The sequence below is a fragment of the Schistocerca serialis genome, chromosome 7 (genome assembly GCF_023864345.2).
Source record: "Schistocerca serialis cubense isolate TAMUIC-IGC-003099 chromosome 7, iqSchSeri2.2, whole genome shotgun sequence".
Taxonomy (NCBI): Eukaryota; Metazoa; Arthropoda; class Insecta; order Orthoptera; family Acrididae; genus Schistocerca; species Schistocerca serialis.
The window spans coordinates 189,184,405-189,200,198 of record NC_064644.1 but is presented as its reverse complement, the minus strand read 5'-3'; the positions used below and the strand labels follow the sequence as shown (position 1 = coordinate 189,200,198).

General features: G+C 43.1%; 1 protein-coding gene across 1 annotated transcript in view; it reads left to right on the top strand.

Moving 5' to 3' along the window:
* The window catches only part of LOC126412963 (ankyrin repeat and SAM domain-containing protein 1A-like), a 611,160-nt gene that overhangs the window by 481,389 nt on the left and 113,977 nt on the right, over positions 1 to 15,794 (top strand). The window lies entirely within an intron of this gene.

Genomic DNA, 15,794 nt, shown 5'->3' with positions numbered 1-15,794 from the left:
TTATGGAAAGATTTCATAGCTTCGCCTGACAATAACCCAAAATTCCATGAGCGGTGGAAAAGTGCGCATTTCCCTCCTGGAGTTAGAGCACTCTCAATCACTCTTCGCCTCTTCTGCTTTTTATCACGCCGCTAATTAGATAGAACATTCCGTAGTACTGATCCATAGTTGTGTGGCAATTTCTTGCATAGTCAACAATTCCGTGACAGTCCAAAAAGATAGATAGCATACCTTTCTCAGAAGAGGACTGCGTCCTTGTCTCCGTTACCAGAGGTGATTTTGTAGGTTTTCATTCTTTGCTTGTAACTTTCGTTTCTGTTCCTTCTGTGAATATAATTATGCAGATCGCTTAATGTCTGTATTTATAATGCTCTTTCGGTTACTAACACACTCAGTCAAAACCTTAGAGCTTGTGAAAGAAGATTCAGGGTCAGTACCAATAAAACTGATAGGTTTTACTGATGCTGATGCCGAACCTTGTTTTACAGTTTCCGAGTTTCATCTGATGAGGGAAGTAGCCGGAATGACATTATAAATAAACACATATATTAAGCGATCTAGTTGGTTTTATTTACAGTGATCGCACACTCATGCAGAAAATTTGTTTCCTTAATTAATAAATGACAATATGAAAGCCAGCGATCGTCGTTGGTTCGTCCGTCAGAAGTGATCTGCCACTCCTTAGTGAGACTTCCAGACAACCTTTCCTGCATTCAGAATTTCGTATGCTGACGCATTATACCGATACACAGTCACAATTTCATCGGGAATTTCCTTCTACGCTTTTCCTTGCAAATTCAAGTGACGAATCAGTGCACGCGCCACCACGTTACTCACCACTGCAACCATCGTGCTTCTTTCCGCTACAGCTACTCGAAAATAATACCACGAATAATAGAAACGGAAACTGCACTGCCAGTGCTAATACACACGTTCAGATTCTCACTTCATTTGAAGCCTACTTCTGTGTGTTGCTGTTCGACTATACGTATACTGAGTGACATCCAAACGCAATTTTGTGAAACTGCCCGTGAACTGTATGACTTAGTTGTTTTCGAGTTTACAATGTTTGACCTAGCCTTTTATTGTACTCCCTAAAATTGTATTGTCCATTCGAGTTTACAATGTTTGACCTAGCCTTTTATTGTACTCCCTAAAATTGTATTGTCCATCTAATAAAATACTGAACCACATCAGTATCGCGAAAATAACTGCTGACACGAAAGCGTCTTTCCGTATAGCTTAGGTACCTTCCTCTTTCTCCTTTTCTTTCACGAACAATAATATTTATTTTTGTCACCTGTGTCTATAAGGCAATTTATCGGCCATGGTCACGCGAGCTCGACACCTTTTGGGTTACTGAACATGCGAATTTCAGTTTCAGTTTTGTTTCAAAATCTAAAAAGAGTAATAGTGTTCATTACTGGATTCCAAATCCGAACATATTAGGAAATTATGCGCCTTCTGCTGCAGATCGTAGCTCGTTGATATTGCCGTTACCTTTACTACCGTAGGGAATGGTTTTGTGAACAACTGTTCATCGTTTTCCGTATTTCAATTTCCATTGCATGTTTTGAAGAAAATGTCAGACTCAATTTCTCCGCACTGAAACCATCCTCAGTTTCGAAGCTATTACATGTTTGTGAATGGAAATAGATCGTACATTCTTAAGTAGCGCAAATGATCGAGTTACACGAGAGGTTCGACGTACCTCTGTATTTGGGATACACTTGTTTTAATCAGTTAGATACGGAAGTGACAATTCGATGTTGTTTGTTTGTAGTTTTCACAAACGGTGATACCACATATTTTAACTAGTATGTGTAGGCAAGGTCGATAACGGACGCTCAGTCCCTCCGTAGGGATGCGTTGTTGCTGATCGCCATATTATGCAACAGTGCCAGGGTAAAATTCGAAAGCACTCCACAGAGACTCAAGGGGCGAAAGAGTGTGACAATGTTATGTTGATGGTAATTTGTTATGAATGGTGACATTAACCTCGTAACTGGATGTTTTCCACAGAAATATTACAATAAGGCGTACGTATTTTTAATTAGAGGGCGGTGAAATTAAAGCAACAAATGTTGTTCGTAGTGACATACGTAATGCATCACTGACACGGGGAATTTTTGTAGACAGTTTAAAACATGCAGTTGTTAAAGCTTCTCGTAAGGAAGCTTTCAAGAAAGTGTTAAATCATTGTCCAATTTGTTTACTGACATATTGTTTTCAAAACATTGGAAAAAGTAATGTACTCAACAGTAGACTCACATTTAAATAGGAACAGTTTACACAGGATATCACAGTTAGGCTTACTCAACAGAGAATGCTATTTACACATTCACCCACGAAATATTACAAGCTTTAAGTCATAAAATATTGCCAGTTCGTAATTTTTTGTGATCTTTCCAACACGTTTGATTGTGTAGGTCATGTTACGTTTTTATTTACTTATTGCATATTTAGCCTCACCAGTTTAGGGCTGTAAGGACTTCTCTCGCATGTGACCAGAAATAACACATACCAAAAAAATTACATAACCAGTCACATTAACAATAATTTGCATTATTAAAAATTATATATGATAGTAATAATAGTAACACTGATAATAATAATAAAAATAATAATAATAATAATATAGAGGCGTTAAGAAGGATATTGTTAGTTTAGCCCAAGTGAAGCCTTGTTTGGTATTGTAAGAAGTAGAAGGCGTAATGAAACAGGAGAATATTGAAATGAAGGTGACAGTGGCTGTTTGGAAATAACAGACTTTCCATAAAGGACTCGTGTAGGCAAAACAAAAAAAAAAGGGGGGGGGGGAGTGTTAAGGGAGCGAGTATTGACGAGAGTGAACTACAGACAAGAATAGTAAAGATATAACTGCTCGTATTGTGACTGAAGTTGGGCCATTACCTGTATTTTGAAGTGTCGTTCGTATGCAGCAGTGGTATGGTCGAATTTGCCGTAAATTATCATTTACGGCAAAAATATTCAGTTCTTGTCTAATATTTTCCTGTCCAACTTGGTGGAACTTTTGACTGCCCGTAAAATTTCATTTCAGCCGCCTGAACATGGCAAAAATCTCCGCTCTTCGCAACCCAGAATTCACTTCCATGCAGTAGAACAGGCACAACAATCACATGATGGAATTTAATTTTTCTCTCTCTTCGTGTACTTTTTAATTTTCTGTTGTAGTGCCACGTATACTCTGGTGTCTACTTCTCAGTAATTTAAAATCTGCATCCTAATCTTCGTTAAAAGTAATGTAGCTCCCTAGGTAATTGACCTGTTTCCAAATCTGATAGTCAGTTACAGTTTTGTTTCTTATTGGGCATTTCTTGTGCAACGCCGAATCATTCATAAGGCAATCAGATTTTTGTAATTTTTTGTATTCGTGGTACGTGAAGTTCAGAAATCAAATATCACTCACACGAAGCAATACATGAAACTCCGATAAATTGTCGAGAATATAGAAGTTGAAGTTTTCCAACAGTCCTGTATCTTCCACGTAAAGACCAATTACTTCAACAGGCACGCGACCCCATTGTAGAGTGCTTACCCACCATGTCAGGATCCTGGTTTCGATTCCTAGCCGATTCTAATTTTTAAACAAAGGATTATTTTACAATCATTTCCGTCAAGCGTAAAATACACGAAGATGAAAGAAGTCAGTACTGACTGAGACTGTTAATTGCTGGATCGCTGGGTTTAAGTCTCGTTTACATCATTCCTTTTTTCCGTTTAGTTCGAATACCTAAAATATAATAAAATTCATGAAATAGAAGCTAAGTGCCATATATCTAATTGTCTTTTCAAGAAAAAAGCACGTCTTCGTATTTCTAATTACACGTCTCACACAAAATTCCTATTTTATATGCAGATATAAATTCTTAATTACCTATATTTTATCAGAGACTGTTAGTGAAGGTTGTTTAACGTAAAAATTAGTACCAATTAATTTTTTTTCAGTCTTAGGTGTTTTATGCGTCAAGGAAATGCTCATGGGACAAAATGGTTCAAATGGCTCTGAGCACTATGGGACTCAACTTCTGTGGTCATCAGTCCCCTAGAACTTAGAACTACTTAAACCTAGCTAACATAAGGACATCACACACATCCATGCCCGAGGCAGGATTCAAACCTGCGACCGTAGCGGTCTCGTAGTTCCAGACTGTAGCGCCTAGAACCCTACGGCCACTCCGGCCGGCTGCTCATGGGACATGCACCTTTGTTTCAAAGACTGTTACAACCGGTAATCCAACCCAGGTCTCCCACGTTGTAGACAGACATTTCACCACGGAGCCCGGTGAAAAAAAGAGTTTGTTTTGGGGCTCTGAAGACGCTCAGAAATCTTCAGTGTCGATTTTCTCGGGACTTTTTGGGAGGTGCAGCGAACTGCTTTGGGATATTGATATTTAAGTTCTGAATTTCACATACCAGAAATACGTATAAAAAAGCACAAAATCCGATTACCGTGTGGTATTCTTGTTACATTTATTGCTATCTTATAATCCTTCCCAAGTAAGAATAAAAGATGGATTGACTTTTGTAGATCGTCGTCAGCATTTGCCATTAATATGTAATCAGTCAATAATAATAGTATATTATAAATATATTATGGGCTATATGGATCATTTACGGCTTTCTTTGTTTCAAATTTCTGGTGGTGTCGTCTACATAAATTTTAAAAAGAGTGAATTCCTCCACTGAATGTCTGTCGCACGATCCTCTCCTGCACATACCAATTAGGTTCCTTTCAGAGTATGCTGATGCAACAGCTGTACTTAACAATCGTATAAAAGTGCTCGCTCAACGAAAGATCCGTACTCAAAGACTGCAAAGCTGCATAAGTCACACCAGTATTCTAGAAAGGCACTCTCACTCTGGCGTCTTCCTCCTCTGCGGTTAGTTTTGTGTGTCCATTCTACTTTCAGTGGAACTGTACGTATACTTCCAAACATTTAATGGGTGCACCTGCTTCCAGTAATTATTCTGGAATCATGTAATCATACAATAACGGGTCTTTCCGTCTGCTTAGCGCAGTACATTACATTTGTTAATGTTGAGGGCCTACTGACAACATCTGTATAAATCGTCCGTCTGCTGCATTTCTATACAATGTGCTACCGATGTCACTTTTATATTACCAATAGCAACATCCACAAACAGCTTCATCGGAATTACGACGTTCTCCACTATTTCGATAGTATACAGGCTGGAGAAAAAAGCGTGATAAGATCAGAGTACGGTAGGGTAAAAATAACCATAGGTCTGAAATGCAGCGTTATGGAGCTACAGCCACAAAAAGACAGCCAATCATCTTCCACCATCAAAGAAGACGAAGTAAATGTTACAGAATTCGAACCAAGATGCTGTCAACATCATTTACTTAAGAGGAGTACCATGGGTGTAGTAAAGCAGTTTACATTACTAAGACTAGGCATTCCGTATAGATTATTTAGGCCTACCAGTTAGATCGCTTTTAGAGCATGCTGATATAGCTCCGTACTGAACAATCGTATACAACAGCTCGTTCGACGAAAGGTGCGTACCTAAAGACTGGAAAGTTGCACAGGTCACAGAAATAATCAAGATAGGAAGCAAGAATAATCCGACGAACAACAGACCCTGATTACTGACGTCAGTTTGCAGTAGTATTTTGGTACATACGCTGTGTTTGAATATATAAATTACCTCTAAGACAACGATCTGCTGACACATAGACAGCAGCGATTCACAAAATGTCGTTCGTGTGAAACACAAGTTGCTATTTATTCTTGCGAAGTAGTTGGTGCTATCGACTGAAAATCTCAAATTGATTCCATATTTCTAGATTTCCGGAAGGCTTTCGATACCTTTCCTCTGAAGTGGCAGACTTCTAATCAGACAGCGTGCCTATTGGATACCGCGCCAGTTGTGGGACTGGATTCGTGGTTTCCTGTCAGACGTACAGTCCGCGGTAACTGACTGAAAGTCATCCAGTAAAACGTAAGTGATATTTGGCGTTCCCGAACGTAGTGCTATGTGACCAGTGCTCTTTCTAATCTATATGAATGATTTAGGAGATAATCTGAGCAGCCATCTTAGATTGTGTGCAGGTGATGCTTTCATTTACCGTCTAGTAAAATCATAAGAAAATCAAAACCAAACCAACTTCAAAATAATTTAGACAAGATATCTGTAAGATGTGAAAAGTGGCAATTGACGCCATATAAAGACTCGAACCTCCGGCGGGAGGGACCGCGCAATCCGTGACATGGCGCCTCAAACCGCGCGGCAAGAAAACCGTTAAATTTAAGTTACATGATTATCACACAAATCTAGTAGGAGATAAACAAAGTATTAAAAGAAGGGGAATTGAATTATGGCAGGAACTTTGGAATAATGACGAGACAGGGCGAAGAACACATGAGCTACTTCCAATCATACAGCGTTGTCACTCCGCTGCTCGACTCGCTGCGCCTCACATCGTTACCGTCGCTTGCGCACACCAACGCCACTAGCCCAACGCCATGTCCGGACGCGGAAAGGGAGGCAAGCTTGCTGCTGTGGCAAAGCTTCTGCTCACGCTGGCAGGAGACGGCCGCGGCAGCAACAAGAAGAAGAGGCGAAGCAGACGGCAGCACAAGAGGCAGTGCTACCGCTGCCAGAAGGTCGGGCACGTCGCCAAGACGTGCAAGGAAGCAGTTGCGTGCTTGCAGTGCGCTAAGGCGCATGATACACGCGACTGCGACAAGCCGCAACACGTGGCGTCCACGTGCGCCAACTGTGGGGGCGCGCATGCCGCAAACTCGCGCGGCTGCGCGTACCTAAAGCAGAGGACGCAGGCCGCCGCAAGAAAAGCGGCAAATAAGGAAGAGGTTGCGGCCCCACAAGGACCGCGCCAACAAGATGTCGGCGAGGCGGGAATCCCGCCCAGCGCCGCCACCGACGACGCTGTGGCTGCTCTCAAAGCCGCAATGGAGGCAGAGAGGGCAGCCACCCAGAAGGAGCTCGTCGCCGTTCACCGGCAGCTCAACAGCTGCGGGAGGAACTCAGGCTGGCGACGAAGAAGGAGACACCTGCCCCCGACGCCACCCCCACGGTGGCCCGACAAGCGGGGGTGGACACGGCGACGCAGACGAGTGTTTCGCCGCGGACGGACGCAGCAACACAAACGGACGTCGCCCCGGAACCTGTAGCAATACAGGAGACCGGGAAGTTGAAACGAAAGGGGAAACACGACGAAGAGGGTGGGAAGCTGTGCTCCGACGTGATACCCTTCCCTGACCGCAGCAACATGCCCGTGATACTGAGGAAGATTGCCACCATGCTGCGGGATGGGCGCTTCAACGCGCAGCAAAACCCCTACCCCCAAAAGCCCTCGCTACCTCACAAGCCGGAGGACTTCCGTGGCGGACAGAGAGCAATCATGCTTGAGTTCGCCACGAGAAAGGACCTCAACGTCATCAACGCGAACCCCGTATTCACGCCGTGCGACTGGGAATACATCCTGGAAGACGCAGTCGCACGGCTGAGGAACGAGGTTCGCGACGGCGAACGACAGCTCACAGCAGAGCAGGAGACAGCTATCCAGCAAGCCTCGCGCGAGGCAATGAAGACGCAGAAGAACAAAATCCACCGCTAGCATGTTCGCATGCTAGCAGCCAGGTGACATCGACAACCCACGCCAGGACCAACCATCAGACACCCAGCAGGGAACAGGAGGATAGGCCATAACAGGACAGAACTCCAACAACCTCGGGCCAAGGATAAGGCCCGTCACGTTAGCGTCAGCGTCAGCCAAACATACAGGAACGCTTAAAACTCACATACATCAAACCCACTAGAGGCTTGCTGCACTTTCTTACTGGGCATGGATCGTACCCGACATATTTGTGTCGGTTCGGGAAAAGGGCAACACCAGCGAGTGACTGTGGAGCAGTGCAGGGCACTCCAGACCATGTGGTGTACGAGTGTCCCCTCTTCGACGACGTTGCACAACAATTCAGGGAACAACTGCCGAATAACGATACGCACCACTTGCTCAGCCACGAAAACCCTTTTAACGTCCTGAATCACCTAGCAGATGCAATCTCAGGTAAAGTCATCAAACAGTACCTAAGAAACAACCAATGAAAAAACACCAGACTTGACACGTACACCCTCCCTGTTCCGCCAGGACATGGACTTGGCCAGCCGCCCCACGGCTGGAACCCGCCAGGTTTTCGGATTAGGTTGGGGGGTAGTACATCAACACCGAATTTGACAAAGCACCGATTACGACATTAGATACAGATTAGTTATAGGTTCAGATTAGGATAATAACATTAGTATAGATCTGCAGCGACCAACTCATCGGCCAGCCCAGTGCCAGGGGCACTCCCTCTGGGATTAGCTCAGTGGGAAAGGCCAGTAATTATAGGTTTGTATCTTCTTCTGGCACACCCGTGACGCTGCAGGTAGAGTAGTCATAGTAACTTGTTAAACGTAGTATCAAAGTCTAACAGTAGAATAATCCCCATAGTGGTGAAGGATCACAGAATTAACCTGTATTGTTCAAAATAACAACAGCTGCAGATTGTACATTGTAATAGTTAAAAATAGGACCTACTAGTGTATTTAGGTAGTAGGTTAAATTGTATCATAATATTGATTGAATAAAGAAATTAAAAAAAAAATCAAAAGGCTGTCAGTTCAACTAAATACCTTGGACTTACAATGACGAACAACTAAAATTGGAACCATCATATAGATAATGTTATGGGGAAGACAAACAGAAGACTGCGTTTTGTTGGCAGAACACTTAAAAGATGCAACTGATGTACTAAAGAGACTATAATACTACGCTTGTTCGTCCTCTGCTGGTGTATTTATGTGCGACTTGGGATCTGTATTAGATATGACTGACGGAGGGCATTGAAAAAGTTTAAAGAAGGGCAGCTCGTTTTTTATTATCGCAAAATATGGGAGAGAGTGTCACGGAAGTGATAGGCGAATTGGTGTGGCAATCATTAAAACAAAGGTGTTTCTCATTACGGCGAAATCTTTTCACGAATTTTCGATCACCAATGTTCTCTTCCGAATGCGAAAATACTTCGTTGACGCCCACCTATATAGGGAGAAATTATCATTGTAATAAAATAGTATAAGCAGAGCTCGGGCGGTAAGATTTAATTGTTCGTTTTTCCCACGCGCTGTCCTAGAGTGGAACAGTAGAGAAACAGTCTGAAGGTGGGTCGATGAGCCCACTGCCAGGCACTTAAATGTGAATTGCAGAGTAGTCATGTAGATGTGGATGTAGCGCGTAGAAATTTATCTGGTAAGCGAAAGTATTTTGAGACATCGTCAATCATTCACAAGACGTCAGGAATTTTCGAGAGTGTGTGCCATTCACTTCTTCCTCAACGTCAACATTGATGTTGAAGACAGGAATTTTGAGGATTTTCTGTAAGAAAATGTTACTTTAGAGAAAAGGTGGTGTAAAATCTTAATTGCTCTTTTCTTCTTCAACGTTGTCGTAATGCACACTTACTGATCTTCAGTACTTTATTCGAAAAAGTTTATTGATGTTTTCTGTACATTAACAAAAACTGATACTGTGGCCTTTACATTTGTAACATTCCACCTAAGAATACAGTATGCCGACTATCTTACTGTAACGCTGTTCCTGCTGTACAGCGTATTATCTTGAAAAATTAATGGCATTAAGGTGTTTCTAGAGCATTTGATTTAAGTTTTACCAGCAGACAACACAAACTTTGACCAGTGATGGATTGGAATTAAAAGTTTAAAATAACTTACGGGAATGCAGCCGAGTGACGTAGTCGATCACCGCCAATACGACAGAAGCACACCCTTACCGAGCGAGGTAGCACAGAGGTTAGCACACTGACTCCTGTTCTGGAGGACGACGGTTCGAACCCGCGTCCGGCGTCCAGGTTTAGATTTCCCGTGATATCCTTAAATCGCGTAAGGCAAACGACGGGATGGATCCTTTGAAAGGGTACGGCCAATTTCCTTCTTCAAATGGTTCAAATGGCTCTGAGCACTATGCGACTTAACATCTGAGGTCATCAGTCGCCTAGAACTTAAAACTAATTAAACCTAACTAACCTAAGGACATCACACACATCCATGCCTGAGTCAGGATTCGAACCTGCGACCGTAGCGGTCGCGCGGTTTCAGACTGCAGCGCCTAGAACCGCTCGGCCACCCCGGCCGGCTATGACGTTAAAGACCAATCTCCTCCTCCTCCATGAGCACACCGTGAGATTTTCACGCAAAACCACAGCACGTAAGCGCTGTGCAAGAGAATTTCAGAATTTCAAACCTCGGTTTTCAGAGAAACTCCACAAGAATCAGAAAACACACACAATTTCAAACCTCTGTTTTCAGAGAAACTCCACAAGAATCAGAAAACACAAACACACACACACACACACACACACACACACACACACACACACACACACACGCACACACAGAGAGAGAGAGAGAGAGAGAGAGAGAGAGAGAGAGAGAGAGAGATAAGCAAAAACTACGAGCTCTACTCGTAAGGTTAGGATGACCTGCGTTAAGACAATGTTCTGCAGTGGTGCAATTTAAAATGCACTTAGCTTTGACTTTTCACAGTATCTTCTGCTGATTTATTTAGTAACTGTGCTCTTCAGCATAACAGGTCTTAGATGAGGTAAGTTTGTTCAATTTCACAAATCACCGTTGGCTGTTTTATGGCCGTATCTCCACAACGCTGCATCTGAGACTTGCGGTTATTTTTCTGGATTCGACGCCCTCTAACCTGCTCTGACCGTAATATCAATTTGTTTTCCTCCATCCTGTAATTTGTGAGCTATATCGGTTCAACAACAATTCCTTAGTGTAAGCCCATCGTTACCTTGCCTAAAGACTTCTCTGCGTCAAAAACCACGTGCTGGATTCTGTTTGCTCTAAAATAATTATTTGTGTGTTTTTAATTCATTTTTCACGATAAAACGGCGTTTCATGATATATCAGCTGCTGGACAAGATTCCGCTGATTTCTAAATCTATATCTGCATGTATGCTCAGCAAATCACCTTGCAATGTGTGGCGGAGGGTACATCGTGTACCACTGCCACTTTCATCCTTTCCTGTTCCGCTAGCGTATGGATCGCGGGAAGAATGATTGCTGGTAAGCCTCCGTGCCGGCTCAAATCTCTCTAATTTTATCTTCATTGGCGTTTCGCAAGTTATATTGCCCCACCTAGGGGCAGTAAAATTTCGCTTTTACAACTGTTGACCGTCAGGAACTGTGTGCATTGCGTTTAGTTACAGTTAAGTGTTATTCTGCTCTTTGAAAGCCGTGTACTGTTAATATTGACTATCCTATCAGCTACATCAGTGCTATTACATTGCTCGTGTTTCACAATGACACTTGTCGTCTGCAAAGAGAAAATTCTGTGTGTCATCTGCCATGTTTAGTGGTAGCTCATTGAAATATTCACGAAAAGCAATGATCCAGCACAGGGCCTTATAGTACTTCCCCTTCCCGCCCCCCCCCTCCCCCTTCCTCGCAAATTTACATGACCCTAGTAAGATTTCGACCTCTTCGCTGTTTGTTGAGACTGGAGAGCAACTTTTTGCGTCCCAATTTCCATATGTGAAGTGAACCATTGTGGAGCTCTTCCTTAATCCCATAATGTTCCAATTTACCGAAAAGTATTCTATGGTCCACCAAATCAAATGACTCTATTAAATCGAAGAAAATACTTACATTCATCAGCCTACCGTTCAGGCTTGCTAGTACCTCACACACAAAAGAATAAATAGCAATAGAGAAGAATCTATGCTGATACAGTTTATGATCATGATGTTGTTGGAGTGCCCCAGGGAAGTGTGGTAGGTCCGCTGCTGTTTTCTGTCTACAGAAATGATCTTTTGGATAGGGTGGATAGCAGTGTGCGGCTGTTTGCTGATGATGCTGTGGTGTACGGGAATGTACTCTAAATATAGATAAATGTAAATTAATGCAGATGGATAGGAAAAAGAATCCTGTAATGTCTGAATACTCCATTAGTAGTGTACCGCTTGACACAGTCACGTCGATAAATATTTGGGCGTAACCTTGAAGAGAGATATGAAATGGGACAAGCATGTAATGGCAGTTGTGGGGAAGGCGGATAGTCGTCTTCGATTCATTGGTAGAATTTTGGGAAGATGTGGTTCATCTGTAAAGGAGACCGCTTATAAAACACTAATACGACCTATTCTTGAGTACTGCTCGACCGTTTGGGATCCCTATCAGGTCGAATTGAGGGAGGACATAGAAGCAATTCAGAGGCGGGCTGCTAGATTTGTTACTGGTAGGTTTGATCATCACGCGAGTCTTACGGAAATGCTTCACGAGCTCGGGTGGGAGTCCCTAGAGGAAAGGAGGCGTTCTTTTCGTGAATCGCTATGAGGAAATTTAGAGAACCAGCATTTGAGGCTGACTGCAGTACATTTTTACTGCCGCCGACTTATATTTCGCGGAAAGACCACAAAGATAAGATAAGAGAAATTAGGGCTCGTACAGAGGCATATAGGCAGTCATTTTCCCCTCGTTCTGTTTGGGAGTGGAACAGGGAGAGAAGATGCTAGTTGTGGTACGAGGTACCCTCCGCCGTGCACCGTATGGTGGATTGCGGAGTATGTATGTAGATTTAGATGTAGATCCTGAATTTATCAGTAAAACTTTCTGCATTCTTTTTGTTCTGTATCACGTTATCCATTGGTTAGCTATACGCTACTGGTCAAAAGTTTTAGATCACCAATCACAAGTATGGATTTGTGATTAAAACAGAGATTTCGTTTTGAGTGTTCTATAATGTTTCCGTTCTGATAGTAAGTACAAACATTTAAAGACTAAGCGCCTGTATTGTATAGTTGACAGCTTGTACGCATACAGGGGCGCCGATGGGTATCCACAACAGCACTGACGCGCCTTCACCTAAAAGGTTTCCATTCGACGAAGCCTCGTTCCTTCGGCCGTCTGTGTAGCAATAATTTCGTATGAGTTTGCATTACACTGTCTGCAGCTAGCTTCGAGTTTGTATACCTTATCAAGTTCGTACCGTACAACCTCCTGGTGCAACGCGAGCACGAGACTGGAGCCGAAAACGCTTGCAGGTCAGCAACTGGAAGCAGTTAATTCCATAAATTATCTGGGAGTAGGCATTATGAGTGATTTAAAATGGAATGACCATACAAAGTTGATCGTCGGTAAAGCAGATGCCAGACTGAGATTCATTGGAAGAATCCTAAGGAAATGCAATCCGAAAGCAAAGGAAGTACATTACAGTACGCTTGTTCGCCCACTGCTTGAATACTGCTCAGCAGTGTGGGATCCGTACCAGATAGGGATGATAGAAGAGATAGAGAAAATCCAACGGAGAACAGCGCGCTTCGTTACAGGATCATTTAGTAATCGCGAAAGCGTTACGGAGATGATAGATAAACTCCAGTGGAAGACTCTGCAGTAGAGAAACTCAGTAGCTTGGTACGGGCTTTTGTTGAAGTTTCGAGAACATACTTTCACCGAGGAGTCAAGCAGTATATTGCTCCCTCCTACGTATATCTCGCGAAGAGACCATGAGAATAAAATAAGAGAGATTAGAACCCACTCAGAGGCATACCGACAATCTTTCTTTCCACGAACAATACGAGACTGGAATAGAAGGGAGAACCGATAGAGGTACTTAATTTACGCTCCGCCACACACCGTCAGGTGGCTTGCGGAGTATGGATGTAGATGTAGATGTAGAACTAGTTGGAAATAATACTGTCTGTACTAGGCTGTAAGATTGAAGTAAATCCATTAACATCCTTTTGTCTGGGGAATTAGTCATGTAGTTTATATTGAAGTCCCTACACAAAATCAACCTCTTTTCTATCTTAGGAACCGAGCGTAGCATAATGTTAAGTCTGGAGAGGAAGGGCCTGCCCTTTGAACTGAGGGATCTGTAGAGGCCCCCAATAAAACGTTTTTTTTCCTCGGAAATTAAAAATCTTCTGCACAGTCTACAGATATTTGACCATTATCGTATTTTGATCTTTCAACTCTCTCAGATGAGACATTACGGTTGGCATAAATGGCCACTCCTCCCTTCTGCAACGAACTTCGTGCGAGAAACCAGATAAGCTATACCCCTCCACGGGAAGCTTAGGCACTTCATCCCCTGTAAATGACGCTCTGAGATATAAATAATGTTAGTGTACCAAAGAATTTATATTCCCCCGTCAGACGCGCCTACTATTGTCGCCAGAAAGCAGGATGATCACATGAAGTGAAGATGACAGCTGCCCGCATCTCGTGGTCGTGCGGTAGCGTTCTCGCTTCCCACGCCCGGGTTCCCGGGTTCGATTCCCGGCGGGGTCAGGGATTTTCTCTGCCTCGTGATGGCTGGGTGTTGTGTGCTGTCCTTAGGTTAGTTAGGTTTAAGTAGTTCTAAGTTCTAGGGGACTGATGACCATCGATGTTAGGTCCCATAGTGCTCAGAGCCATTTTTTTTTAAGATGACAGCTTCACAATAGTGAGCGCGATTAGTAGTGTGGTTTGCAGAAACAAAATCGCCGATTATTGAACAAAGAAATTATCATAGGTTTTCTGAAACATTCTGGGGTGCACGTCATAGTGTTTCGGAAGAGACAGTGGAGGACATCAGACAAGAGTTTCTCAGAAGCCCACGTAAGTCAATTCTGCAGACATCTAGACAAGTTAATGTACCTCAGCAACGTTGCATTGTATGCTATACCGGCGTCTTCGTGTATGTACTTACAAAGTGCAAATTCTGCAACATCTAATCCTGAATGACAAACCATGCTAACAACAATTTGCTACGGATATAGTGAAGCATTTGACATGGCTGGCAGCTTCCTGGAATGATGTTTATTATCAGATGCGGCAACCTCTCATGTTTCAGGAAAGGTTAATCTGCGTAATGTTCGGATTTTGGGCTCACAACATCTGCATGCTATCGTTGAACATGTTCATGATAGCCCTAAACTGAATGTGTGGTGTGGACTAACTGTTCTTCTTTCCAGAAAACACAGTAAATGGGTCGTTGTGTCTCGACATGTTGGAGGAGTATTTTTTTATCCTCAGATGCAAGACTTGCACTTGACATCATCTGTTAACAAGATGGAGATCCACTTGATTGGACAACAACTGTTCATGATATCCTGGATACGAAATTCCCCAATTGCCAGATCAGATGGAGAGGACACAGTGCCTGGCTTTCGTAATCCCCTGACATTACTCCCCTGGGTTGCTTCTTGTGGGGAGTCCTGAAGGACTGTATGCATCCTACCAAAGTGGATAATATTCCTGTGTTGCATCATGCCACTGACGCGATTGCAACAGTGACAGATGATATTTTATGAAGAACAGGGCAAGAAATTTAATACAGACGCGATATTGTTCATGTTACAAATGGTTAACAGGCAGAGGTGTACTGATGATTATTAAATAAACTAGCCTTTTCCCCATGTCTTTGCCTGTGTATTTGCCTGCCCCACACATAACCCCTTCCTCCCTTCTCTCTGTCCATTCCCTGCTCTGTCCATCTCAACCTGTCCCCAGCCATGCTCATTGGCACATGTAGCCCCTGCGATACAGTTCAATAAATCAGGCTGATACTACTCCCCCAACACACCTGTCATGCAGGGCAGGCTAGACATCAGTGGAACGAAAATAATTTATTTGAGTATGATGTACGAGCTGCCATGGGAAGCAGATCAGTAAAGCAGGCAAATACTACTCCAACAGGGCAGCCTACATTTCGGGCTTCGAAAACC